The sequence below is a fragment of the Felis catus genome, chromosome B1 (assembly GCF_018350175.1).
Source record: "Felis catus isolate Fca126 chromosome B1, F.catus_Fca126_mat1.0, whole genome shotgun sequence".
NCBI lineage: Eukaryota > Metazoa > Chordata > Mammalia > Carnivora > Felidae > Felis > Felis catus.
In genome coordinates this window covers 172921909-172938983 of record NC_058371.1, presented here as the reverse complement: position 1 = coordinate 172938983, position 17075 = coordinate 172921909, and the positions used below count along the sequence as shown (strand labels likewise).

Below are 17075 nucleotides of genomic sequence, written 5' to 3'. Positions count from 1 at the left end.
GCTCTACCGCTCACATTCAGGGAGGGGGAACTCCCTCCTCCCTCCTTTTCACTATCTCAAAGGTACAGTTCATGGCCACTACCACCCTGAAGCCCGCCACTTTTCTCTCATCTCTTTAGCTCTGAATGGCTTCATCTTCCCATGTCACAGCTGACATTTATTCACTTTACAAATATTCATTGAACAGGTGGGCCACATGGATATGATTTTGCCAAAAAGACAATGTCCATGACCTCACAGAATTTCTATGTCAGTGCCACGGAAAGAGAGTTAAATTATAAGAAAGAGTTACAAGAGGTGAAGCATGGGTGCTATCAGAGCACCAAGAAGGAAGAAGCACCTCCACTCATCCAAAGGTGGGGTGAGGGAAGGTGGTAAGAGACGACATATTTTGTTGAAAATGTCATTTAAGTCAATAATTAAAGGATGAACAGAACGTAGAGAAATGAGCGGAGGTCAGGAGTTGGGGGAGAGAGAAAGGAAGGCAGCCCACCTAGAAAAATTAGCATGTGCAAAGGGCCAGAGATGGGGAGAGTGAGTTGGAGGGTAAAAAAGGAGGAAAAGTTCAGTGTTGCTGGAGGGAAAAGTTGGGGTGGGGAATAACTAGGAAGAGATGAGTCTACAAAGATAGATGGAGGCAAGGTCAGCACGAGTAGTAAACCCTTGGACTTTATCCGGAGTGAATGTAACGAAGAGATGGACACGTTTAGGTTTGCATTTTAGAAAAAGCATTCTTATTGCTTTGCTCCAAACCCTTCCCCACACTTCAGCCCCACTACAAACAGGATGACCAACAAGACACAGTGGCAATAGGCTGGACCAGAGTGGTGGTCAAGGAGTGGGGAGTGACTGAGGAGGTCCAGGGCTGAGTGAATGACGGGGCTCTAACTCACAAAGGGAAGGGAGGAGTCAAGGATGACTTCAGGCAATACCTGGACAGGTGGCAGTCTCCTTCACTGGATCCTTCATTTTTGTACAAGTTGTGTTTCAGCTGTCCCCCCCAGGGCACTGAACACAGTATGTTCATTAATTGAACTTTTCTATGACTTTTCTCCTCCCTCCCCCACCTTCATATTGAAGCCACTCCCTACTTATCTTGGATCACACTTTTCTCAGACCTATTTCAGTCTTCTCCTTTGGGTCCACACCCACACGAACCACGTAAAGAACATGGTTTATGTGCTTCAGGTTTTCACCACTTTGTCCTTTGAGCAAAGCCTGTATTCTTTGAGCCCCTGCGATGAGCCAGACACCGAAATACAAAGCGATTTCATGGGTCATCACTAATACGGTTTTCCAGCCAATACAAATCTAAGCCATCCAATCAAACATTTAATGATGTCAGTGATCAATGAATTGCAATTAGTAATTGACCTGAACCCAACTTATTTTCTTACATTTGTCCTTTATTCATTAAAAAAAAAAAAAAAAAAAAAAACCTCCTCATTCTCTTACATGTAAAGATTAATCTTGAGGCACCTGGGTGGCTCAGTCGGTTAAGTGTGGGACTCTTGATTTCCTTCCGCTCTCAGGTCATGACCTCATGGTTGGTGAGATGGAGCCCAACCTCAGGGTCTCCAAGGTGACAGCAGGGGAGCCTGCTTAGGATTCTCTCCCTACCTCTTTCTCTGCGCCTCCCCCAGTCGGGCGTGGGCGCTTGCTCTCTCAAAAAGTATTTTAAAAAATAAACATAAAATAAAATAAATAAATAAATAAACTTATGGGACAGCAGGATGGCACACGAACCAGGGTCAGTTCTGCGTGTTCTCCACGCGGTCTCTTAGGTGCATTTTTTTATAACATGCAATTTCACTACTTGAGGTTACCCGGTACTAATTTTATAATAGTGCGTAGCTGCATGATGGGGCTCGGTAAATACTGTATCTCTAAGTTTTAAGTAGTACCATGCCTGGATGAAGCATCAAAGTGAGAATGGTGAACTTAAAGGGCCTTTAAAACATCTTGAAGCAATAACAAGCCATACACTGAAGCAGGGCGTTTTTAAACATTACACAGGACTAAAACAATTGAACCAATTTGTCCTTTGTTCTTTTTATTGCATTCTTTATTACATTAATACTGTTTAAAAGAAATTCAAAACGCATTAAACTCGGGGACTAAGCTGCACCAAGTTCTCCCAGGGGCCTGGCTAGGACAGAAAGCAGCGTTTCCGCCGCCGCGCACCAAGCTCGCTCGCACGGGGTCCCAGGGAAGCTACGTGAAATAAAAGGTCGCCGGGCCGAGCCCTCGGCTGGCCCCGAGTTCTCCCTCCGGGCGGGAGGATCCGGACCGGAGTTTGCCAAGTTTTCAGGCAGGCCTGGCTGAGCAAATACCGCTGCTACCGGTTGCCTTTTCGCTCCAGTGGCAGGCCCGGCCCGTGGGAAGTTTGCCTCAGGGGTCTCCGGGCCTTCAAAGAAGTCCTAGGGGGCGGGGGATGCCACCCGGGCCGCCCCTCTCCGGGGCGGGCGACGAGGGGACCAGGCAACCCGGATACAAAGAAAGAGCGGTCTAACAGTGTGTCGAATGACCTTGGAAACTCGGGACCATGTTAGGGTTTAAGTCATCCCCATTGCCCTCCCCTTCCCCGCCGCTCTTCGGCCCCGAATCCGCCCAGACCCCACCCCACCCCCCCCACCCCCGCGCTCCTTCACCACCGGTGCCTTTTTCTGCTTTTTCTTTAAGAGAGTTGCACGCACTCGACCCAGGAGGGGCCGCGCTGGCCGTGGGGCCCAGCCCTTCCCGCCGCGCCCGGGGCCGCCCTTCCCGCCGGAGCCGGCTGATTGATGGCCCGGCCACCCGGGTTCCCCGCCTCGGCTGGCCCGCGCGCCCGGCTGTGTGTTTTGGAAGCGGCGCAGCGGGCTGCAGCCCGGTGACGCCCGGAGCGGGCAGCGCCGCCCTTCCTTCCCCCCGGGCTGGGGCGGCGGCGAGGCGGCGGGTCCCCGGCGGGCGGGGAACCGAGGGCGCAGGGCGCAGGGAGGGGGCGCGGGCGGGGACTCCGGGGCGGGGGCGGGGGCGCGGGGCCGGGCCGGGCGGGGGGCGGGGAGCGGGGGGACAGAGGGCGGAGGCTCCGGGGCGGGGGCCGCGCCGCTCACGCCCAGCCCCTCGGCCGCGCCGCGCCTCGCCGGACAGGTTGGGCCGGCGGGGCGGCGCCCGGCTCGGGGGAATAATGAGTGTCTGTCAGGCCGTCCCCGGGTGACTGGGCGGGGCGGGGCGGAGGCGGCGCGGGAGGCGGGGGTGGCGGGGGAAGGGCGCAGGGCGGGGTGCGTGTTTGCGCGAGTGACTCGGCCGACCCCTCCGGCGGCTGCCTCCACCCAAGTGGGTGGGGACCCGCCCAGCCCGGGCGGCCGCGGCGGCTCCCTCTCCCCTCCCTGACCCTCCCACCCCGGGTCCCAGCCTCTACTTACCCCGCCAGCCCCGGGAGGCTCGCAGAGCGAGCGGCGCCGGCGTCATGTGACTGCCCGGAGTTGGTGCCAGGAGCCAGAGGGGAGCCAGGAGCGGAGCCGCGCGGAGCCGGGGCCCGAGCCGGAGCGCAGCGCGAGCGCCTGCCGCACGCGCGCCCGTCCCCGTCCCCGTCCCTGTGCCCTGCGGCCGCCACCGCCACAGCCGCCCGGGCTGGCGCGCTGACATTACTGCATTCGCGGGGCTCAAGGCAGATCGGATTCGGGCCTTTATTTCTCGTCTGCAGCGCTCAGCACCGCGCCTCGAAAAGTAAGTCCCCTCTCCCTCACCTTTCCTCGCCCCGACTCCTGCTGTCGCCCGTTTGGGTTCGTCCGGTCTCGTTTTTTCCCTGGGGTGGGGGGGCCGCAGTGAATGGGCTGGGGGGTGCAGCGCGGGGGTGGGGGCGCCTGTGGGCTTGGGAAAGTGCAACAGCTCCTCGAAGCCGGGGGTGGGGACGGAGGGAGAGGCGAGGGGAGGGGAGGGGGGACCCCGGGTTCAGCGGTTTAAAGTGTGGGATTCGAGGGAGCCACCCTGCGGATCCCGCGGTGTGGGGGACCGAGACCCGCGGCGCCCGCCGCGGCCCCGGCTAGGGCGCGGGCGGGGGCTCACCTGTGTGGTCCCCCGGCTGCCGCCCGCCCGCCCGCTCGCGATTCCCTCCAAAGCCTCAGAAATCTCAGTGCTCTCCGCGTGTGGCAACGTTGTTTGGAGAAAGGTAGCGCGGAGGCCGCGCACTCCTGCTCCTCCCCCTCCGGGTCCCCCACCCCCCGCTCCCATGCCCTCCCCACCCCGCCCCCCGCCGCCCCCCTCTCTTCGGACGGGGCGCGCGACCGCTCGCCCGCCGGAGCAAAACTTGGAGCAGCCTCCCGGGGCCTCTGGGAAGAAACTTGGGGCCATTGGGACTGAAGGCAGCATCCCATTCTCGATCCTGGAGCCCAAGAGCTGCCAGGGCGTCTGGATCCTCGGGGGCAGGAGAAAAGAGCTGGCCGGGTTTGGAGAGTCCTCCTCGGGGGCACAGAGAGAACCTGCCGCAGTGCCTGGAGCAAGGATTGCAGCGAGGCTGGAGGCGGAGAGCGCCTTAGGCAACTGCCTGCAGCGTTAGGGACTCAAGCCGTGTGGGGACGGAGACTGATCCCTGGACCTGGACCCTTGGGATTTACTTAACATTTCAGAGTGGCTTTCTTGGAGATGGCAGATAATACTTGGAATTGCCATAGCTTCTTTGGCAGATATCAGGGAGAATCTTCTGCTTTAAATCTTACAGCAATACACAGTAATAATAGATGGAGAACATGTAAACTGGACTTATTTTTAATAAGTCAGGTTAAACGGAAATTGGAAATTGCACACCTTCTTGGATTTCACTAAAATAAACATTTTATACTGGATTTTTTACTAGCTCAGAATGTATTTTTTCACTAGCATCACCTAAGATACTTTAAATATATTGATTAAATTCTCACGAGAGTCTGGTATTTGGGGAGAAGTGTATTAATGGTATTCTGATTTCATTTACATTTAGTATCTAATTATTAGGCAAAATCTAGTAGGGGAACAGGGCAGTTGTTCATTATAGGTTTTTCCACTGGACACTTTTGTACCTTTTTTTTTTTTTTTTTTTTTTAGTGTTTTCTGTATGAATTTGAGCAGCATTTTTATAAGAAATCCATCTGGATGATAATCCACCTAACCGGAGGGAAGACTTGCTTTTAGAGAACAAAACAATCTGATAACGTTAACATCTCCAAAATTTGGCAAATTACTGTTTTTTTTAAAGAGAGAGTGGACAAATGAGTTTCTCCTGGCTTGAATCATGGAGTATGTTGGTTGACCTGAGCCTGTTAACAGAAATCTGAAATGAGATGTTTGATTAAACTCCCTAGAGAAACTGATATCTCAATTTCTACAGTCAGTGGGGTCCGCAGCAGAAGTATTAGAAGAAAACAGCCTAACGTACTATTGTAGGTTCAGTAAAGATAGACTTTAAGGAACAGTTGGCTTTCATGAAGGAGAATGCAAGTGTAAAAATCTTAGTGTGAATAACAAAGCAAAGTAGCTGCTAAGACCACAAAATCTTGTCAGATATAAAACATGCTATTGTTTTTTCACTGCAAAGTTTCTAAATTAAAACCCAATTTTCTGGTTGCTATGGGCACAGTGATGCCTTTTTTTTTTTCTTTCTTTTTTTTACCTGTAGTTTTGTCTACACACAGATTCTTAAATCTCTGATAATGGAAACCTGAGTTGAACAGCCCTGGCTAAGTAACAGAATAGACATAATAATGGGGACAAGACTATAAATGGATTTTACTACCTTAAATATACCTAAAGGAAAGTAGACATTTTAGGATATCTTGTAAAAATCAATACTCTGTTGTACAGATTGTGTAACACTTTTGGGTTAAATGAAATGTCAGGAGCAGAATCATATTCTCAAAAGGTGAATTTCTTTCAGTGTGTGTACATGGAGAACAGATGTGCAGCTGTGTGCAGATAGGTTTCTAACTATGTAGTTGAAAAAGATGGTAAAATTTTGGGGTGATTTTAGATATCCCACTGTGTCTAGGAATTTAGTTCCATAGCTAAGGGACACTTAAAACTGGTTCAATTTTCAGTTATGTGGGATAACCCAGTTGTCATCTGAATTCTTAATAGTGCTCTCTTCATTTTCCTGATGATGCTGAGACTGAACAGTAATCATTACCTCAACCCAGAATTTGATCATGGCTAGGGACCAGCCATTGGGATGGGGGAGAAAGAGACAAAAGAAATTGGAAGGGAGGCTGGTGTTAATTAGGAAGGTCTCTGCTGCCTGAATATGATAAAATCACATGTTCACTTATGATGTTTACTATATGTGGAAGCTCCTATTTGTAAATAGGGCAGGTCCCCTGTATAAAGCTGGTGTTATTATTCACACCCATAGAACAAACACCTCCACCCCCCTGTTGTTGTCTTAAAAAACTCCAGCTGCTCATGAATATAGGGTCAGGGAGGGCCGGCTAAATGTTTCTCTGTGCTTGCTCTCCAGTACAGCCAGCAGAGCTGTTTCCTGTTCTTTGTTTCAAGGCTGGGGTTTGCGTCATACATTCCAAGTGGCATATGTGTGCTCTTTCCTGTTTCAGGCTGTTTTCTGGTAGATCAGTAGCCCAGACCAGGCCGTGGTCCCTGCCCCTAAACTCCCGATCCCCACCCAGGGAGTTATCATGTCTCTACACACTTATGATTGCTTAAGATCCCTGTGTTATGTCATAATGAGGAGTCAGTTAACCTTTTTACATATACCCTTTGCTCCAGTGTGTTTCTATGAGTGAATAAATACTTGTACCTTTTTACATTTATCATGGCCAGATTGCGATTTGGAGACGTTTGTGTACAGATCCGCCAGAAATCTGAAGGAGGTTGCATTTGTTTTTCATTTCTTGTTTTGAGGTGGGAGGCTGTTTGTTTGGAGATGGGCATTTTGCCCTGAAGCTGTCAATTTTGGAGGGGGAATTACCACCTAAGAGTTTAGACGACCTAGCTGTTCTCTGAAGGATGTGGCCCACCCTTGTTCGCAAGGGAACACTGGAGCTCTAGGCAGAGGAGGCTTCACTGGATGGAGAGTCCAAGCTGTCTTGGCAGACTAGGCTTTTAGAAAAAGTGTTGAAACAAAACATAAGATATATTGAGAAAGTCCCAGGATCATTTCTTTTAAAGACAAAGCTATAAGTGCTAGGATAATTTTCCTAAGGACAAAGATGTATTCTACATCTGATCTCCGGCCTGTTTGAAGAATAAAAAGCCCAGAGAAAGGGAGAACTGGAAATGAGAAATTCATTTTAATGATAGTTTGGAAAAGTTTAATCTTATATTTTGAAAACAGAAGGAAAACACTCTTGTTTTTACTGTTTTACAACGCCAACTTTCTCATAATCCCACTTTTTTTTTTTTTTGTATATTCTGTCAGTTGCGGGAGAACACATTTCTGGGTTAACTCTTCAAAACCTACTAAATTTTTCTGTGGGTTCTTCAGAAACTAAGTTTTAAAGAAGTAGTTGGATAAGAAAACTAACCTGCAGGTTTCTTTTTAAACTTACTTTTGGGTTTTCTTATAACATCTAAAGGAATTATCTACAATGTTCTCTAATGGAATTAATTCAGAATTGGTAAGGCAGCAAATCAGACCCTATCCTCCCCAAAATTGATGTTAATAGTACTTTGGTTTTTAACTTCACATGCCACTGCATTCTTTCTTTATGTATGAAGGGGAATATATAATATGATGTTAGGAAAGCTACTAGAATCAAATAGAAGGCTACTGATGACCTTCCTTGAGAAAAGATGGGAGTTTTGGAAGCTTTCAATAAGATTTTTCTTTCTCTTTTGGGAGAAGCGAACTTGAAATATCAAGTTGACGTGTAGCATAAGAGGCCTTTAAACCAAAATTTGTAAGTAACCCAAATTGAAGCAACTTTTTCAATTTTAGTTCCAAAGCTGTTAACAATGCAACTAGATTTAAGCAGACAATTTTTATTTGGCTTATTCCAGCTTCATTCTTGCCTCCCCATTTTGGAGAAAAAAGGGAGGAGTTTGGCTAATAGACATGATTAGGGTCTAATGTATTTTATCAGGGGAAAAAAGAAAAAAACTTTGCAAGCTTTTAAGTACTAAGCTGAACAATTTGGAAAAATTATACCAGTTGATAGTTACTGTAATTACAAAAGGAAAAAATGGGAATAATCATTTCATTTCTTGACCATGCAAATCATTATTCCTAATTTAATTCAATTTTATTTCCATCTCCCCTTTAGATGCTTGCCTTCTTAATATTTCCAAGTCAATATTTTTGCTGTAAAGAACAGCTTTCTTAGGTCGTACTTCTTACTCTGTTTTTTCACACCAGTTGCGTTTAAGAAAAAATAAATATAAGCATCCTTTTCCTTGAAATACTAGGAATTACATTATTCTGGAAATTGGGTTTCTTTCTGAAGTGCTTCATATTTACTGGTTCTAGGTTTCAAAAAAAAAAAAAATCCCTAGAGGCATAAAACCATTGATATCTGGTTTGCTGATGTGTAATGTTCTGGTCAAAATTCATCTTAGAGTGAATTGCAGGAGGATTGTGGTGCTTTTTAGCATTCTCATTTTCAAGCCTGATCTGTCCCTTTCTTAGACCCCAGTTCTCATCTGAAGCGGTAATGCCAGAGCTCGAGACAGGAAACCAGACAGCAGTCTGCCCTGATAAGGGAGAGCATTGTCTAAAGGAGGTAGCTTTGCCCCCCGCCCCCCCCCCTCAACTCTCCTTCCTTGAAATTTGGTAGTAATGAAAAAGAGACACTATGCTAGAGACACAGTTCTGCACCCTAACTGGGACTGTTTTCTCCCAAAGCAAAAGTATCCTTTTAATTGGATCTGTGCTTTTTCTGGAATGTTACCTACCAGTTCAATGGAACATTAAAAAAATATATATATTAGGATCCGTATATTTTGTATCCCTTGGTCAGGGTGTTCAATAGTAAAGTTCATTTTCTAGCAAAACAGGTTCCTGGAGCTTTTTGAAACTCCTTCTATTGTGCTGGCAGGCTGAATACATTATCATTTCCTCCATCTAATTATTAAGGGGAGCTGGAGACTGAATGTGGCAAGTTAAGTGGCCCTTCAGCCCATGCATTCCGAACAATTCGAGTTCTGGGTCTAACTCTTACCCTGAATTTTAGGAAGGGGGTGCTTTCCAAGGTAGCCCCCTGACCCAGAGGACTCTCAAGAGAGCCCAGCTTAGCCTGGGACATGCTTAAGGGGGTTACCAATCTCTGGAAGGCCTGGGGATCTCCAGGGATGGCCTGGGGCTAGTCTCAATCCAGATCAGTGGAGTTTGGCCAAATCTAGACATAAGAGATCCAGTGGACACTGAGGGCAGTGCATTCTACCCTGGAGAGCGACCTGTGAATGAACTGTGGGTTTTTTCTCCTTTGGCCTGTACACCTTCTGTCTACTAACCTCTGTGCTTCGGTCTAATCACTGAAATCCACTCCTTCAGCTCTTCTTGTGCTTTATATCCTGCTACCTTCCAAAGCTTTGCACCCTAAAACTACTTTCCTTACCAACTTCAAGTGCCTATTCTGCTCCTTTCTCCAAACAAGGAAGTTTTTCCTCTCCCGAGCCTCCCAAACTTGTCACACTAACTTTGCGTTTTAGGTTTTAGAAGATGATCTTCAGGCTAGCTAGCTTCACTGGCCCCTGGCAAGTTTCACTAGTATGGCAGCTGGTACACAATCGTTGCAAGGCCTTGCCCTTCTTTTTATCCTCACGTGTAAGAAGGGTAGTTTGACATCCATTCATTTATTCATCTCATAAGTATTTATTGAGCACGTACTCATTAGGGCTAATCTCAAATTATGTGCAGTCATTATTATTAGTTATGCCACAGGATGGAGTAAGTCCCGAGTGATCTAACCTGAAAAGGCATTTTGAAATCTTAATTACCCTCTGGAACCTCCCCACGGCACTGCCTAACCTGGGCCAGCAGGCACTGCACACATCCCATACCCTCTGTTACCCGGGGAGTGACCCCAGTGTGAGATGACTGCTTAAAAAAGCCCTTCCCATGGCCCAGACTCTGAAGCAGGGCAGAAAGCGCCCTGGGTCTGCAGGCAGATGCGTTTCTGGTCTTGGCTACAGCTCCAACCAGCTCTGCAAATTTGGGCGAGTCATTTCACCCCTGTTCCTCCAATTTCCTCATTCCTAAAATGGGGGTGAGGGCCTGACCCTTCCGCCTTTGTACAGCTATTATGATGGTTTCCGTATTTACTTGGGTAAAGCTGCCAGTTTTTTTCCGAGCAGTTTTATGGACCAATTGCAGGTGCACTGGCTAGGAAGAGTAATAGCCTAGTTTGGGGCCTTCAGAATGTGTCTTTTGATCTTGTGTCCAAGCGTGCACACTAAGACACTGGGCCAGCAGCAGGGGCCCGTTGAGAGGAGTTGAGTCGCCACTACTATTAACTACTGGGTCCCTGCATTCCACATCCCCTGTGGACAGATGTGTTCGAAGGAATCGCTAGCCCATGATCGCTGTTTGTGGTGTAATGCTGTCCTCTGCCTGGGGAGGGAGCAGAGTAGAGTGCCAAGTTCACCAGTTTTGAAGTCAGACTGTTTAGGGTTCAAATCCTGGCTGTACAATTTAGCAGCTGTATGACCACGGGCAGATTGCTTTACCTCTCTGTTCCGTTGTTCTCAGAAGTAATGGGAAAATAGTACCCACCCACCTGATAGGCACTCAGTGACACAGTCCATGTAAAGAACAGCACCTGGAGATTCAGTCATGAAGATGGTGATCATCCTGTGATGGCAGGAAACCTGTGACATCACCTAGCCCCTTGCTTTCCTTGGTCAATAGAAGTATCCTGAAAAAACCTACAAACTCTCTCTCCCTCCCCCTCCCTCCTCACACAATATTGCCTCTTCCCTCCCTCTTTTTCTTTTCCTCTTTCTTTTTCTAACCCCCTCTTCTAGGTTTTAAAACAGAGGATGAGAGACCGTGACACTCGATTTGTTTAGAAGATCTCCCTGGGTAGGTAATACAAAATAATTGGAGGATGATACTAATAAGGTCTCTAGAGGACCCCTAACAGTCAAGTCAAGGGTAGGAGCTGTAACATTTTCTAAGAAAGTTTGGTTTAACAAGTTTCCTTTCAGGTTAGGCCCTCTAACCCCTGTTACTTATGTAGGAGGAAATTTCAAGTGTTCTCAAGGGCAAAAGGAAAAGCAAAGGCCGTGGAGGTCCTACTACGGGCTGAGTGCTCTTAGAGCCATTCCTCAGGCCTGCCAGAAAACTAGTGAGCAAGCCTCACCTCCTCTGAGGACTTGGGAGGGGGGCGCCCATTTGCCACTAAGGAAGTGTAAGGCACTCCTGTCCTTCAGGTGCTCCCAATCCAGGGGGTGGTCCGAGACAAACCGTTTAAAAGACCCGCCCATCTAGGTAAGAAGGGGTGGCCTCAGATCAGCCGGGGCGCAGTCAGCCTGCTGCACTGCGTGGGGAGGGCCTTGAGCTGGTCTTTGAAGAATTAGGAGGATTTAGATAAGCCGGAAGGGGACGGGGCATTCCACACTGGTTGCCCAGCATCAGGGCCAAAAATGAACAAAGGCACGGGGGTGGGGGGAACGGGGTCGCCAGCGTGAGGGGCGCTTTGAGCAGGGGGGGAGGGGGGGCAGCCGGTTAGAAAGGGGGTGCGGAGCATGGGCGCCTGGACCCACTCTGCACGCCCTGGGGGCCCCTTTGGAGGAAGGTTTGTGAGCTTGGGTGAGAAGAGGGCTTTGAGAACTGTCAGTAGCAAGTAGCAAGATCAGGACGAATTGGAGGGACCAAGGGACGCGGTGGGGAGACCAGTGGAGGGAAAATCCAGTAACACAGTCTTGAGGCACTGAGGGCCTGGCTCCCAGTGGCAGTAGTAGGGAATGGAAAGACAAGTTGGTGAGGAAGAAGACTTGAAAGATGACCTCTAGGTTTCCATGGTGAATGACCAGAAAATAACGCAAATGGGTTGGGGGGTGGGGTGGGTGGGGGGCTGCAAGCAGCCTTTCTGAGGCAGGAGCAAGGAAAAGGAGGATTTGGGTTGGGGACATGTTGAATTAATTCTCTCACATAGCAGTGGTTCGAAATGCCTTCCTCTCTTCTCTTTTGTTTACTTTTGAAGCGTGAGGGCAGTATTAGCTCACGGTTTCACATCCAGAAGCTTGGTGGCTCTGAGAGGTAACATTTTTAATGGAGGCTCCTCAGGAGCTGAGGGAATTACCACCACCCTGACGATTCTTTCTGGTTATTTTTAAGGTTCCAGCCATCCCTGCTCAGGCCGGAATTTCCAGGAACTGGCTGCTGACCGGAGCCAGTTGGCCCCTCCCAGCCTCCCACTGCCTCCCGGGTGGGGCCTCATGGGTGGAGGCCCCTTGGGGTAGAGTGGGGTGGGTGTCCAGTGATAGGGCACCAGTGGAGAGGCAGTGTGGCCTCACGCAGCCCGTCTGGGTTTGATTATATAACGCTTCACAGAAGAGAATTGTGAGGGCTGAGCCTAGCCTCGTAAGATACGTACACTGAAGGATTGATTATTACACATCATGGGCATTTTTCAGTAAACTAAAACACAGAATTGTCTGAGAGCATAAAGAAGGAAAACAGCTGTGTAACCTTAGTAGGCAGAATGATTTGCATTTGCGAGAAAATTTCTTTAAGAAAGGTGTGGAATGCTACTAACCAGGTAGCCTTGAACTTGAGAGTTTACCTGAAGGATATGGGTTTGGGTTTCCCAGCTCCCACCCCTGCTTCGCCGGGCCTCGGTCTAGAAATGTGTAGGGATTTTGCTTGGTTGTTACCTTTGCACCTGTCCCTATTTACATGCAAAATCAATTGCTTCACTCGGTCTTTCCGAAGTACAGGGTGTGGACAGAATCTTATCTGAAGCCATGTCCTGTTTGGACAAGTCGAACTCGCCTTGGCAACGCTCCATAGGGTGGAGCAAATGGGTGGAGGCAGGAAAGTAAAATTGGGTGGCTTGTTAGCAGAGAGAGGAGAGAGGGCGGATTGTTTGCTCACTGGATCATTATATTTAATCTAAAACTAAATAATTAACTTCTTTCCCATTTACAAAACATTTTGATGCAGAATAGCTAAATCTAATTTGTGAGGGGCAAAGATTTAGAAACACTCCATGGAATTTTTTCCTTTCAAACCAACAATAGAAGACAAAGGTAGGTGAAACTCAACCAGGAATATGAAAATAGGGGTGGGGGGGGGCATTTCCAGGAAGGTGCCAGCATCAGGCTGTTCTGGAAGGAGCCTCCAACTTAGAAATGCTTTCTCACATCTGTTGCCTGGCCCCCTGTACTCCTGGCCAGGGCCACTGCCATTAAATATTTGACTCTTCCGGAACTATGGAAGAGTTTGGGTACAGAAGTGAAGAAAGAAGTGTTTCTTTTGAGAGGAACTTCAGCTGCAAGGATGCCTGCCTGCCCTTTTTCTTCTCCTGATCAAGAATTGCGCACACACACACACACACACACACACACACAATTTTTGGGTTTTTTTTTTCTTTTATCCCCTGCAGTTCCTTTGGGGAGTAAAGGGTGAGGGAAGGCGGTGCACTTCCTCTTTTACATCCAAACTCGGGAGAGTTAAGGTGCTTGCAGATGGTGTCTCGATTTGGTCTCACTGTTTTTCTCCCTACACCTTGCTGAGATCAGCTGGGAAACAAAGATTACCACAAACAAGCCGGGTAGGAAAATGCAGGGACCCTTTGAGGATCTGTGGAAAGAGATACGGAAAGTGCCCCAGAAGGGAGAATGTCAGAAGCAAATCTTGCTATATCACAAGAAACTTCGCTTCAGACACACACACACATTCTCTCTATGTCTCTGTCATGCTTCTAAGGAAGGGGCAATCACTTATAAGATTGTTTTTATAATAAAACTTGCTCTAGCTTCTAGACAAGCTACTTTCAAAGGAAGTTTGGTGACATCATAGCTACCTCTTACATTAAGGGCTGTGTTTGTTTCTAAGCTCTGTCCCTCATTTGTACCCTCGTAAAGCAACTGTCGGGTAGGGGGGTGGTGATGGACTGGATAGGACTGTGAGATGGAGCTATATTGCTTCTGAAACTATGTAAATGGATTCACCAAAGCTTTTAAATACATAAATCACACATTCTTTCATTTTGGCAAAAATCTGGCCCTTATTTTGACTTCTGAAAAGTCCAAAGTGTAAGTAGAGAGAGTGAAGGGAAATCTTTTTCTTCCTTTTGGGAGAAAATTCAGTTGTATCAGCCCTTCCCAGCAAAATAAAACAAGGAAGATGACATTGTTCCAGTTATGGAAAATGATTTTGGCAAGTTAAATTCAGCTAAGATGGAAATGTATTAATGATTGGAAAATAGTTGTTAGAAAAAAACAGAACCACATTTGGGGCTCCTCATCTCTGGGATACCTACATAAAATGGTTACCAGAATTCCTGGGCCTGCTTAAAACCCACTAGGTTTAAAGACCCTGAGGTTGGCAAACTCATTTTACTTCCTTCGTCCTTGGCCTCTAATACCTGTTGTAGTGCGCCACCTACTGGTTCTACTTAAGACTGCGGTCAGTGTTGGTGAACTAGATTTCCTACAGCATTTGCGTTTTACTTAGCCTTCTTTTCTAAGGAGGGCTGTATCCCCGGTACATGAGGTGCCCATGTGTAACAAAAGCCACTAAGTTCTAATTCTTTCAGTGCATAAACTACTTCTCAGTTCTACGGAAGGCACCTTGGAGACATTGCAGTCATTCTTCCGATTCTAGACCAAAATCCAAAGACAAGGTCAATGCCAGTAGCAAAAGTGGTCTCTTCAGAGATAGGCACAATAGTTACAAAGTATAAGTTTTCCTGAAAATCAATAAACAGAAGCCCGATTTGTGTTAATGTGTTTGATTCTCTTCCTAAATTTGGTTTCTTTCTAGTTTAGCTTCCCTCTCTTGTTTCTATTAAAAGTTTTAATTATAGAAGTAATACATTTAAAAATTGGCACAGAGATGTGTGTGAAGTTGTCCCATCCCACCGCCCCTCCCAGGAAGGGCTGTCTTGTGAACAGTTCAGAGTGTTCCATTTTCTTTGTGTGTCCCTCACCTTCTCTTGTTCCATATCCTGTAGCTACCACTGAAAGTATAGTCAGTCATTTTAGAAACAACCAAATTGGGAGCAGAGTGTTAGTTAGACATGTAGATGGAACGGTGAGTGAGTTTCCTTCTGTTTGCAGTGATACTCGAATTCTGCACAGATTTTTATTGTCCAGCGATGCCTTGGTCAGCTAGGAGTTTCAAAATGAGATATTCTAATTCTACCACTCATTTTTCATTTACTAGCTGAAATACTTCTATAATGAGAAATAGCCCTTGGCCGGCGATTGAGTTACTCTTGAGGTACAGTTCTCAACAAATAAGCATACCTTTACAATTATTTTTTAATAAGATAAACCAGTTTCATTAGGGCACATGCTTTCTGCGAGACTTTTTTCTCATGATTACAAGTCTCATGAAGCATTAATTTCCTTAAATTTAGATAAAAGGTAAAAATTGAAAATGCCAGTGATTTGTATAATGTCTTGAAATGATAAGAGATATAGTAGGCTAATGTGTCATTCACTTCTAAATGGATTTGGTCGTCACTGCTGTGGGCAGTAGGAAACGTCATTTAAGGCTTTATGAGCTAAATGGTGGCATTAGAATTTGACCCAGAGTCCGTCTCCTGATGCCATTGTGTGCTCTTAGCTGGTAGTCAAGAGGGTAAGGTACCCTGAGGCGTGCACGTGCTGGGAAGCTATTGCAGTAGTACAGCTGGGAAGTGACAAGGTCTCATGTGACCTCAGGCAGGATGTAGGCAGCTAGTCACTTTTGAACTAAATTCAGTGTGAGTTTTTTTAAGGGTGGAGGGGACAGATCTCTAAGGCCAGGTCTCTCAGCAAAGAGGCAAATACTTGGCATTGCTCCAGAAGTTGGAAGCAACAGATTTAGTATCATGTATGCAGCGTGTGTATCCAAAACCTGTGTACGTATTTGTTGGTAGAAACTATTCACAGCACAAAGAGTTATGTTTTGCTTTAAATTTCATTTGATCTTCCTAAAACATTACAGGTAAAGGAGGGGTCATCTACATTTTAACATGGGAGAAGGGTTGTCCTATGGCAGGTCTAAGTCCTATGGCAGGTCTCAGGCACATCTCCTGCTTGAATCTGGAGAACAGGGCTTTTTCACTGTGCACCTGAGAAGAAGAGTGCTTTTATTTAGAAGGATTCTCATCGAGAATACCCTCTAGTAGAGTGGATGAATCCCTAAGAGTAAATTAAATTTAAAAGGCTTGGGGGAGGGGTGGCCAGCCAAGGGTCAGGGCTGCTGAATTACCTGACCTCATTGATGTAAGCAGGAGATCTCACATCCTTTGTTTCCACTGCGAGGCACTGGACAGCGATTCTTAGAACCCTATCCATCTCTGCAGCTGCGAGGCTGGGAACTGGTTAATAATAGATCCTAAGACACAAAAGGGGTTTTCATCCTTCATTATGAAATCATCCATTTTTCACTGGCTGTTGGGGTTTGTTTTTGCTGGCACACATAAGAGGGTATTAGCACCATTGATTTGAGCAGCCTGGTATTAAATTGTGTTCACAGATTATAATACATACTGTGATGCAGGAAAATAAAATTCGAAGTCAGAGCCTTATGTTGAGTTAACGATGAGACTCACGTGTTGTCATGAGACCCAGAACAGTGTTTCTTCAACAGAGCAAGGGAGCACTAAGAATGCACAGTATTACTTTTATAATTGTACGTGAAGGTTTCTTAGTATAATGCAGCGTGCATGGATATGACGCACTACAGGACCGCTGTCGTGGAAGTTGGGGTGGGAATGGGGAGTTTTAACACGGAAATACAGGAAGTAACCTAGAACTAGAGACTTCTGCAGCTTTTTCAGGTAGAATGCAGTCCGGAACTTAATTCACTTTTCGACCCGAACCAAAGTGGTCCAATAAAGATCTTGCCTTTAACCAAAGCTCTGAACCCTTAAACCAAATTTGAATAGTAGGTGCCTGAAGCAGGTTGTTGAAGATCTGGGTAGTAGCCAGGCAGTGATTCCAAAAGCTATGGA

The 17075-nt window shown here is 47.0% G+C and overlaps 1 protein-coding gene across 2 annotated transcripts in view; it reads left to right on the top strand.

Moving 5' to 3' along the window:
* Positions 1-3569: 3569 nt before the first annotated feature.
* The window catches only part of KLF3 (Kruppel like factor 3), a 34770-nt gene continuing 21264 nt past the window's right edge, over positions 3570-17075 (top strand). The window contains exon 1 of one of the 2 annotated variants that reach the window (XM_023253201.2): positions 3570-3708. The gene's annotated coding sequence lies outside the window, so the exon portion shown is untranslated. Of the gene's footprint in view, positions 3709-12045; positions 13156-17075 lie in introns of those variants that run through there. The other variant, XM_006931169.5, reaches the window with a different exon arrangement.